The sequence below is a fragment of the Petaurus breviceps genome, unplaced genomic scaffold, assembly GCF_028583685.1.
Source record: "Petaurus breviceps papuanus isolate PSGF00001 unplaced genomic scaffold, PetGlider_PUasm1.0 79, whole genome shotgun sequence".
Lineage (NCBI taxonomy): Eukaryota > Metazoa > Chordata > Mammalia > Diprotodontia > Petauridae > Petaurus > Petaurus breviceps.
Genome location: NW_027186523.1, coordinates 27,420,718 through 27,433,113, shown reverse-complemented (window position 1 = coordinate 27,433,113; position 12,396 = coordinate 27,420,718). Strand labels below are relative to the sequence as shown.

Here is a 12,396-nt window from a genome sequence, read left to right as displayed (position 1 = left end):
ACAATAAATGAATTACTGGATTCCTATTTATTTCATACTTACATAAATGTTGTATTGCATCAGTTTCTACCTTCAACCAAAAATCTAATTTAGAGACAGGTCTGTGTACTTAGTCAAGTAAATAATCTCCTTGATAGTGTGATTTCAGATTTCTCCTGATAAAAAATAGTACTCTTTTCCTAAGTAAAGAGTTTTACATGGAATTTTTACTACAGGAATTTCTTTCAATCTGAAAGCTTTGATCTCTGTTAAAAATGATGTGTATTTGTCAGACATAGGTGACTCATTACTGTTGGGGGAAGGGAGCATATTCTGAGAAATAACACGGTCCCACTCTAATGTAAACAAAAAAAATAACCTAAATTGCTACCTGCCTAGTAGTGGCCAGAAAGTTCTCCCTGCCTGAATCCACATGCCTGTTCCTCCCATTGGTCTGCCTATGATTTCTATTCTGATTCTGTTTGAGTCTACTTCTGTTCTGGGGGTTCTGTTGCTATAGCAGTCATTGACTGAGCCTCTTCCCAACCTAAGCTTACTTTTCCTTCTTCCCAAAGCTTCATAGCAATAACCAGAACTATTCACTACTAAGGAAAGCCCTGGAAGTCCCATAATGTGCAGCTGACATTCAGTGGGAAGAAAGACTGGGCACTGCCCAGTGCAAGAAGCTATAGAACCCAGGACACCATATGGCTGTTGTTGGGGTTAGCTTCTTCCAGGGAAATGAAGTGTATTACATGGTACATTTCTATTTATCTAGTAATTCATAATAGTAGTGTGGTTGTTAAATTGTATTTATTAGTATCTTTGGAAGTATCTTTAGAGATCTCTAAAAAAGATAATCACAATTGGTCATCTAACTGATGATTCTGACAAGGTATATTTAAGGAAACTAAGCTTTTGGGAAAGTTTTTATTCTCTAGAAGTTAACGTTGGGAGTGTACCTGCCAAAACTAACCCAAGAAGTATATAAACAAAAATGATTAAAAAACCTTTTTATACAAAAAAAATCAAATTCAAATAATTGGAGAAATATTAATTATTCCTGGGTAGGCAGTGCCAATATAATAAATATGATGATATGCCGTTCCAATTAAATTGCCTTTTTTAGAATGAAAATAAAAATCATTTAGGAAAACAACAACAAAAAAAGAATATCAAAGGAAATATGAAAAAAATATAAAGGAAGTAGGTTTAGCAGTACCAGATCTTAAACCATCTTATTAGGTAGTATTTATCATAACTATCTGGTACTTGTTAACAAATAGAAAGGTAGGTGGAGTCAAGATGGCAGAGCAGAAACAGGACTTCCCACAGCTCCTGCTCTCACCTCCTCCAATTCATGTAAAAAAAATAGCTCTAGACAAACTTTGGAGCTACAGAACCCACAAAATGACACAGAGAACCTAACCCCCAGCTGAGGACAGCCCAGCAGGCTATCATCAAGTGGCCAGCACAGTGCTCTGGGAGCTGAGCCCAGCCCTGCCCCAGCACCTCGGCTTTAGCATCAGGGCGGGCCTGACCAGCTGCCAGCTGGAGGGACTTCAGATCACCAGCAGCTGTGGCAGTCTCCAGAATTATCAACCCATAGATTCCAAGGACAAAGTGAGAAGTCAGTGCAGTGTGGACTTTGGGACCTGGGAATTTGGAGTGCAATCTGGCCTTTGCCCCTGGGGCAATAAGCAGCTGAGGCACCATGGGTCATGCAGCTGCCACCTTGTGGTTGCTTCAGAGCTCCTAGTCTGCAGATTGTAGGGGCACCAAGCAACCAGTCTCAGGGGTAATTACTCTTGCTTTAACCTGCTTGGATCTGAATTGCTGTCCAGGGTGGAGGTCTTGGGGTGTGTGAGCAATCTGCCAGAGCATGTGGAGGCTTCAGAAAGGGCATCAAATTAATTCCTCCACCAACTGCAAAAACCCCAGCTTTTGGTATAAAGCTCCCATTTCTGGTAGCAGAGTTCTACTGTGGCAAAAAGCTCAAAAGTCAAGTAATTGAGTGGCAACATGAGCAAGCAAAGGAAGCAAGGCAAACAGAGCAATCCAAATTTACACTCCTATTTTGGGGACAAAAAGGATCAAAGCATGGAAAAGGAGGAAGACAACAAAGTCAGAACTCCTGCACCAAAAGCTTCCAAGAAAAATATGATCTGTTTATGGGCCATAGAGGAGCTTGAGAAGGATTTTTAAAAACAAATAAGAGAAGTGGAGGAAAAATTGGAAGAGAAATGATAGCCTTAAAGAAAATTATGGAAAGAGAGTCAAAAACCTGACTGAAGAAAATAACACCTTAAAAAATAGACACACTTAGATGGCAAAAGAGGCTCAAAAAGGCAATGAGGAGAAGAATGCCTTAAAAAGCCAAATTTGCCAGATGGAAAAAGAATCTCAAAAGCTCACTGAAGATAATCATCCCTTCAGAATTAGATAGGAGCAAATAGAAGCTAGTGACTTCATGAGAAATCAAGGTACTATTAAACAGATTCAAACAAATGAAAAAAAAATAGAAGACAATGTGAAATATCTCACTGGGAAAACCATTGACCTGGAAAATAGATCCAGGAGAGGTAATTTAAAAATTATAGGACTACCTGAAAGCCATGATCAAAGAAAGAATCTAGAAATCATCTTTCAAGAAATTCTCAAGGAAAATTGCCCTGATGATTTAGAACCAGAGGGCAAAATAGAGGTTGAAAGAGTCCACCAATCACTCCCTGAAAAAGATCCCCAAGAGAAAACTCCTATGAATATTATAGCCAGATTCTGGAATTCCCATATCAAGGAGAAAATATTACAAGCAGCCAGGAAGAAACAATTTGAACCTTGTGTAAACACAATCAGGATAACTCAAGACCTGGCAGCTTCTATATTGAGGGATAGAAGGGCTTGGAATATGATATTCTGAAGGTCAAAAGATCTGGGATTAAAACCAAGAATCACCTACCCAACAAAATGGAGTATCATGTTTCAGGGGAAAATATGGTCATTCAGTGGAATAGAGGACTCTCAAGCATTCTTGATGAAAAAACCAGAGTTGAATAGAAAATTTGACATTAAGAAATAAGAAACAAGAGAAGCTTGAGAAGGTAAACAGGGAAAAGAAATCATAAAAGAACTTATCAAATTTGAACTACTTATATTCCTACATGGAAAAATGATAATTGTAACTTATGAAACTTTTCTCAGTATGAGAATAGTTGAAAGGAAAAGAAATGTATGTGTGTGTGTGTATAAAATGTTTTTGTGTGTGTATGTATACATACATATATGTGTCTATATAAGAGGCTATATGGGCTTATGAATACATATGTGAGTGTTTGCATATATGTCTACAGGTATACATAGACAGAGGGCACAGGAACAATTTAATAGGAAGGGATGATACTTAAATGTTGAAATTAAGAGGTGAGAGAGGAATATAATGAGAGGAGATGGGGAGAGACAGAATTGGGTAAATTTTCTCATATAGAAGAGGCAAGGGAAAATTGTTACAATGGAGGGGAAGAGCAGGAAGGCAAAAGAAAATGAATTGTTCTCATTGAATTTGGTTTAGGGAGGGAAAGACATACATACTAAATAGGGCATCTCACTCTATAGGAGAGTAGAGGAGAAGGGGAAGGGAGGGGGTATAATGGAAGGGAGAGCAGGCTAGGGGGGGACGGAAGGTGGAAGCACCCACTTTTGAAAAAGGACAGGATCAACATAGAGAATAGAACAAGTGAGGGTGGGATAGGATGGAGGGACATATAGTCAGTCTTTCCCAATATATCCACTATGGAAATGTTTTGCATTAGCTACATATGTACAACTTATATTGAATTGCTTATCTTCCTGGTGAGAGTGTGTGATGAGGGAGGAGGGGAAAGAATCTGGAATCCAAAGTTTTAAAATAAAATGTTTAAATACATACATATATATATATATATATATATATATATATATATATATATATAAAATTATTATTTCACATGTAACTGGGAAAGGAGATATACAGGCACTGGGACATAGAGATCCACTGTGCCCTACTGGAAAGTTGAAGGGGCATGGGGGAAGATATGGGAGAGAGCAGATTAGGGGAGGGGATATTCAGTGGGAATGCTGTTTTGGGGTGGTTGGTAGGGGAAATTGGGGAGAAAATCTGTAACTCAAAATCTTGTGGAAATGAATGATATAAAATAAAAAAGAGAAAAAAGAAATAGAAAGGTAGATAAATAGAATAGAGTAGACATACAATTTACAGTAGCAAGTAAACATAACCTTGTATATGACAAGTGTAAAGACAAGATATTGGGAAAAGAATTCATTATTTGTCAAACAATTGTTGGTAAAACTGCAAAGCACTATGGCAGGAACTGGTCATAGATCAATTTCTTACACCATTTACCGAGATTAGTCAAAATGAAAATCTGATGTAGAAATAAAAGAGATATTTTACAAGAAAATTAGAAGAACACAGAACATTACTTATCCCACTTATGGACATGTGAACTATTTATGAATAAACAAAGAGATAGAGAGCAAAGTTAGTTGTAAAATGGATAATTTTGATTACATTAAATAAAAGGAAAGTTTTTGTACAAATGAAACAAATGTAGTCAGGAAAGCATAAAATTGGGGGAAATTTTATAGACAGTTTATCAGATAAAAGTCTCATATCTAAAATATAAAAATAACTTTGATAATCTATAAGCATATGAGTAATCATTCCTCAATTGATAAACGGTCAAAGGGATAGGAGCAGGTAGTTTCCCCACCAAGAAATCAAAATAATTTATAGTCATATTAAAAAACGCTCTAAATGTTTATTGATTAGAGAAATAAAAATTAAAACAGCCTTGAGATATCATTTTTGCCTACCAGATTGCCTAAAACAATAGAAGGGGAAAGTGACATGTTGAAGGAGATGTGGAAAAATTGGGACACTAATTCATTCTTGATGGAATTATGAACTGATCCAACCATTTTGGAAAATAATCTAGAATTATACCCAAAGAATTATTAAACTATCTATAACCTTTGACCCAGCAATACTACTATTTGGTTTATTTCCAAAGATGATTAGGGAAAAAGAAAAGAATTTATATGTTTTTAAATGTTTGTAGCATCTCTTTTAGTGGTGGTAAAGAACTGGAAATTACAGAGATGCCCATCAATTGTGGAATGGTTGAACAAGTTGTGGAATATGATTGTGATGGAATATTACTGTGCTATAAGAAGTGATTAGCTCAATGATTTTAGAAAAACATCGGGGGGAGGGGGAAGGGCAGAGCCAAGATGGTGGAAAGAAGCCAAGTAGTTGCCTGAGCTCTCCCCAGTTTCCCTCAGAAGCATCATTCAAAAGAAAATGTAAGATGCCTTGTTGGAAAAAAAAAAAACAAGTGACCTGAGAAATAAATCCAGGAAAGATAATTTAAGAATTATTGGACTACCTGAGTGCCATGATAAAAAAAAAAAAAGAGCCTGGACAGCATTTTTCAAGAAATCATCAAAGAAAAATGCCCTGACATCCTAGAGCCAGAGGATAAAATAGTCATTGAAAAAATCCACCAATCACCTCCAGAAAGAGATCCCAAAATAAAAACTCCAAGGAATATTTTAGCTAAATGCCAGAATTATCCGGTCCAGGTAAAAGTACTGCAAGCAGCCATAAAGAAATAATTCAAATATCAGGGAGCCACTGTCAGTATCACACAGGACTTGCAGCTTCTACATTAAAGCATAAGAGGGTTTGGAATATGATATTCCAGAAGACAAAGGAGCTTGGATTACAACAAAGAATCAACTATCCTGCAAAATGGAACATAGTCTTTCAGGGGAAAAGATGGATATTCAATGAAATAGAGAATTTTCAAATTTTCCTGATGAAAATACCAGAGCTGAGCAAAAAAAAAAAATTGATCTTCAAATATAAGACTCAAAAAAAGCATGAAAAGGTAAACAGGAAAGAGGAAAAAAACCACATTTTTCAATAAGATTTTAACTGTTTTCCCTACTTTGGAAGATGATACTTGCAACACTTGAGAACTCTATTTTTGTTAGAGCAATTGAAAGGAGTATAAATAGAGGGTGTCAGTATGACTTGACTTTGGTGTGATTATACATATAAAAAAGTTAAGAGGTAAAAAAGGATTGTCTTTGGAGAAGAGGAAAGAGAGAGGCAGAATTGGGTAAATTACATCACCTGAAGAAGTTCAAAAGACCTATTACAACAGAGGGAAATAAAAGGGGTGGAGTATTGTTTGAACCTTACTCTCATCTGATTTGGCTCAAAGAGGGAATAAAATACACATTCAATTGAGTATAGAAATTTATTTTACCTTATAAGGAAGTAGGAGGGGAAAGGGAAAAGAAAATCATGGAAAGACTTACACAAAACCATGAAGAGTAAAATGAGCAGAACCAAGGAAACATTGCATACAGTAACAACAATATTGTTTGAAGAATGACTTTGAGTGAATAAGTTGTTTTGACTATTTTTTAAATAGCCAAATTAACTGTAAAGGACATATAAAGAAAGGCACTATCTGCATACAGAGAAAGAACTGATAAGTAGAAGTATGTATAGAACAACTGGTAGCTATTTCTAGGACAGAGAGAAGGAGAAGAAAAAAAGAAAAACAAATTTACATGATAATATTGTAGTATATTTGAAAGGATTAGACAGTTGTACATAGTAGATTTTCAGTTTCATGTGCAATCATCTTTTTTATTGTATTATGTTATGGAAATTCTTGTTTTATTACATAATTTTTTAAAAAAAATTAAAAATAGACTGGAAAGGTAAGAAGGCAATTGATTATAAAGGTCTTTAAAAGCCAAACTGAAGATTTATATTTGATACTGGAGGTAAGAGGCAAATCCTATTGGATGTGCAGTCTTGATTATAGGGACTAGTTGAGTCAAAGATTTTGATAAGAATTAAATTAATATTAATTAACATATGCTTCATAATGCTTTGCTCCATTGCATAATTCAGGCAAATACAGATTGGGATTTAAAAAAGAAGCTAATGTTTAAATGGTTAAAACACTAGGCTAGAAATGGGAAGATCTGGATTGTACGTTCAACTTTATGAATTATTTATATTTCAGATTTCCCAGCAACAAAATTAGTATAATAACATATACCACAGCTTTACCTGCTTCATTTTAATGTTCTGAGATGCTCTATATGGAACCTTTATTTTCATCCAGTAGAAATCTGTAAGGATAAATAAGATTTCTGAAATGTGTTCAATAGTGTTATATCAATTCAAGCTGTTGTTATTGCTGTTATTATCTCTTGAGACTGAGGATTTTTTTCCCTCTTATTCTAAATTTTGCAAATACTTTCAACAAAAATAGTGATGAGTTCAGTCCTAACATTTAGTTCCATGTGGCCAGAATTTTCTTTTTCTTTTAAATACTTGACCTTGAAAAGTTTAATTCCCTGACAGCCTGACAGATATAAAATAGGATTGCAGATTTAGAGTTAGAATAAACCTTACTGTCCATAAGCTTGCAACAAGGTTTAATTAATTATTTGTATGCTCATATGTTTTTCCAGCTGTATGTATAGTAAAATTCTGGTAAAATTTCAAGACTTCATCATTTTAATGTTGTCTCTTAAATATGGTTTCTTTCAGCATTTATATCATTCACTTAGAGAAAAGTTGTTTTCTTAAATGATATGCTTTCCTTTTTTGGCCTTGATTCTTGTGGTTGGGAGGATGGGAGGTTAAGGAGAAGAATGTTTCTTCTAGTATTTAATTTTCCCCTCAGTTATTACTAAGAATGCTATGCAATTACTCTTTGTCCAATTTCACTGTACACCAGCAACCTAATCTTAATCTGTTTCCTTCCTTCATCCACCACAATATGCTATTGTACATAAAGTCCTCAAAGATGAGGTCACCTGCAGCCTTGAGTGATTTGAATGTCATCAAAAATGACACCACCCCTGAAATATCACCCTAACCAATCTGAATGTCTGAAATTCTCACCATTAACAAATATTCTTAGGAGCTTAGAACCACATTCCTTGTTGCTGTTGTTTTCCTGAGCTAAATAATTATTTTACAAAGTCAATTCATGAGCACTAATGAGTTAATCTGAATATCTTGCAACTTGGTTAAATAGCAGTTTTCAAATCTGAAATCTATGCTCTGATTTTAAAAGATCAGCACTACATTGCTCTTTTTTATAAACAGAATCAAGCCAGTCAGCACAGGAAGGAAAGAGCAGAAAAATACATACTACCAATATAATTATTATTGCTATATTACTAAATCAATCAATCAGTAAGTATTCAATAAAGGCTTACTATGTACCAGTACCTATTATGCACTGTGCTAGTCAGAGATAAAAAACAAAAATAATACAGCCTCTACCCTCAGAGAGAATATATTCTATTGAGGAACATTCTGTTCTGTTCTGTTCTATGCATTTTTAATCCTTTAGCAAGCCTCTTATATTACTCTTCTTTTTCTTGTGGCCTTTCAGTAGCTCCCACCTTCAAAACCCTACTGCTCAAGTGAAAAAAGAAAAAGATAAACACACTTCCTCTAACAAATAAGCATATTCAGAATACTACTATGCGATAAGAAATGATGAGCTGGTTGATGTTAGAAAAATGTGAAAATATTTGCATGAAATAATGAACAATGAAATGAGCAGTAGCAAGAGAATGTTGTAAATAGTAATAGAAGTATTGTCTTAAGAATAATTTTGAATGACTAATGCATCTTGAGTATCATAAATACTCAAAACAACTACAAAGGACCTACAAAGGAAAATACTCTCCCACCTCCAGAGAAGGAATTGGTAAATAGAAGTGAATATAGTATCATCTTACTTATATAGTTTTACATATATACATATACAGGATGAGTACTTTTTTATATACATATACACACATATACATGCTTATTTGTATTTGATTGTAGCCTTACTTAGAGTGGGGTAAGGAGTAAAGAAAATACATAGCATAGGACAAAAGAAAACTTGGAAGGAATCAAAGGAAAGCAGAGTAATTTTGAAAACAATATGCAGTATTTATTACATAATTGTTTTTTAAGTAAATAGTCTAAAATGGAAATTCATGGTTTTGTAATAAACCCTCTTTATGCTATGTATATGAAAATTTGTTTATAACTTTTTATTTTTAAACTGAAGTGAATAAAACATTTTTAAAGATCAAATTATACTGTGAAGAATTTAAATGTAAATGATAACAGTAAAATTCTCATATCCATTAAAAATAAATAAGCACAGTCAAGCAAAATAGATTCATGTATTTGCCATTTCTAAACACATATGGCTCATTCTATACATTGAATCCATCACTGAGTCTCTGTCAGGAGGGGAGTAACATGTCTCATCCTCTGGAGACATGATAAGCTATTGCATTAGTCAGAATTCTTCAGTCTTTCAAAATCATTCTTATTTAAAATATTATTATTAGTGTATAAATTATTTTCCAGTTTCTGTTCACTTCACTCTGTATCAGTTCTTACAAATTTTCCCAGGTCTCTCTGCAACTCTTTCATAGCTTCTTGCTTTTTCATCTGTTTTTAATGGGCCCAAGTCAAATGGAAAAACAAAACAAAACATTTATTAAGTGCTTGTTATATACTAGTACTTGAGACAAAAAGAAAGGCAAAACCAGCAACTACTCTCAGGGAGTTCACATTCTAATGTGAGAGACAACCTGTAATTAACTGGGTTATAAACAGAACAAATGGAAGCCAATCTCAGAGAACACATTAGCAGTCAGCGAGGAGCAAGGAGGGATTTAAGCAGGGTTTTGAAGTAAACCTGGGTAAATAAGAGGCAGAGGTAAGGAAGAAGAATATTGCAGATATAGTGGACAAACAGTACAAAGAGACAGAGATGGGAGAGATTGATGTGTTTAAGAAACAGCAAGCAGGTTAGTGTTGCTGGATCATGTAGCACACGCAGGGGAGTGAAGGTAAGAAGGTTGAAAATATAGGAAAGGGACAGATTATGAAAGGCTTTACAAATGATCTTGGAGGTAATAAGGAGGCATTGGTGTTTACTGATGGGGAGTGTTTGTGACATAATCAGGCCCATGTGTTCAAAATATCACTTTGACAATTGAGTGGAAAAAAATATTGGAGTCAGTAGAGAATTGATTCAGGGAAATCAATTACAAGGCTATTGCAATATTCAGGGAATGGTATAGAAGATCTGTACCAGGATCATGGTTGTGTGCATGGAAGAGAAGGGGAGGTATTTGAGAGATGTTGTAATAGTAGAAATTTCAAGTTTGACTACAGATTAGTTATGTATGGTGAGTGTAAGAATTCAAGGGTGATGCCAAGGTTTAGAGTATGGGAGATTAAGAGGATGGTGGTGCTCTCAATTGGAAAAAAGAATTTCTGAAGAGGGGAGGATTTTGGGGAAGAGGAATAAAACTAATTCTACTTTAGACATGTTGAGTTCCAGATGCCTACAAGTCAACAAAAAAAGCAATGGTTGATGTTCTTGCTTAGAAGAGATACTTGGGCTAGATATATAGATCTAGAATTCATCTGCATAAAATGATAACTGAATCCTTGGGGGTAGATGAGATCACTAAGAGAACATGTAAAGAAAAGATAAGAGTGCTTAAGTCAGAGCTTTGGGGGCCATCCATGGCTAGTAAAAGTAAAGTAGAAGCAAAGAAGACTAAGAAGAAGCATTTAGAGATAGAAAGGAAGAGAACTAGGAGAGGGTCATATCACAAATTGTTGTTCTTTGTCCTTAATTTTCAAAGAGGACCATGGCATTAGCAAAGTGATACCATGACTTGCAAGTGAATTGGACTTAAGTGAGGGAGGACTGTGCAAAGTCACCAGCCTCAATCTCTCCTCCAGGAGCCATCTGGGTCCACTGGCAAGATATAGATCAGGATAACCAGAGATGATTCTGGATGTAGTGGAAAACCTTGCCCTTTTGTTTTTTAAAGCAATTGAGGTTAAGTAACTTATTCAAGGTTACATGGACAGTTATTTCTGGGTGTGGTGCTAAGTATCAGAATCCAGATTCTATCCCAGGTCATCCCGACTCTGGGGCCAGTACTATTACTCACTGTGCCACCTGGCCACCCCTAAGCAATTGGGGTTAACTTGCTCAAGGTTACACGGCCAGGTGTTTCTGGGTGGGTGCTAAGTGTCTGAGCCCAGATACGATCCCAGGTCATCCCGACTCTGGGCCCGGTGCTCTTATTTGCTGTGCTACCTGGCTGCCCCTGAAACCTTGCCCTTTTTAAGCTAACATCTTTTCCAGGTCTCAGTTTGATGGAGGGAACACAAATACTGGGAAAGGAAAATTGGTTCAGGAAGAAAGGAAAGCAAATGACCTTAATTTGAAGGAAGTGAAGTACAAAGAACTTCAGCTAAGAGGGTGAAAGAAGGGGAAGAAAGAAGCTTGACAAGAGGTTTCCAAGAGCTGCTGTGGAGAGCAGAATAGCAAACTGATAAGGAAGGAATCAAATAATTATCTTGCTGCAGTCACATTTGATAATGTGAATTTGCATTGGATCTAGTAAACATGATTTTATGATTTCCTTCAATTTGATGACATGTAATTGGAGAGAAGGATGTAGTAATGCAGGGAGTAACCTAGGACTGGGTTTAGCAAGCTGTGATTGGCAGCATGAAGAGTCAAAGCATGTGAGAGTGATAAACAGTGTAAAGTTGAATTGATCCACCAAAGGGTAAAGATGGAGAGCAGAACTGAGAGTAGCAAATATAGAGGCAATAGCCTGGCAAAGAACTGATGTGTGGTGAAAGTGAGTCACTATTAAAATGAAGAACATGATTAAGAGTCATAAGGCAAAAGGAAATGTTATTCTCCTGATTCTGCCAAAAATTATGATCTGATAAAGGAATGTCAGCATTTTTGAATGCAGTAGTAGAACACTTGTGGGTAATGGAAGATCTAAAGTATGACCATGTTTGTGTGTTAATGATGTGGAGTGGAGGACTAAGTCATGCTTGAATTCTTACACTCACCATACATACCTACACATACACACACTGTCTCTCTCTATATATATAGTGTGTAGGTATGTATATATGTATCTATACATCTCTATCTACATTTATAGTGTGTGTGCACATATGTACAAAAACACATACATATAGGCCATGGGACTACTTTGATCCCCTTCTAATTGGTCTCCCTTCATCAACTCTCTCCTGACTCCAATCCACTTTCACTCAATTGCCAAAATGATATGTCTAACTATGTCACCCCCTTCTGAGAAATCTCCTTATTATCTCCAAGACCATTATAAAGTTCATTTCTATTGATCTATCTAGAGAGCTAAAGAAATTCATATCTATGTGTAACTATATCTAATCGAGAGAAAAAGAGAGAGAGAGAGAGAGAGAGAGAGAGAGAGAGAGAGAGAGAGAGA

The 12,396-nt window shown here is 35.6% G+C and overlaps 1 protein-coding gene across 1 annotated transcript in view; it reads right to left on the bottom strand.

Annotated features, from left to right (window-relative positions):
* Nucleotides 1-7,171, bottom strand: part of LOC138175880 (guanine nucleotide-binding protein G(t) subunit alpha-3) — a 125,278-nt gene extending 118,107 nt beyond the window's left edge. Inside the window, exon 1 of the mRNA XM_069106523.1 lies at nt 7,133-7,171. The gene's annotated coding sequence lies outside the window, so the exon portion shown is untranslated. The remainder of the gene's footprint in view (nt 1-7,132) is intronic.
* Between the last annotated feature and the right edge of the window lie 5,225 nt (nt 7,172-12,396).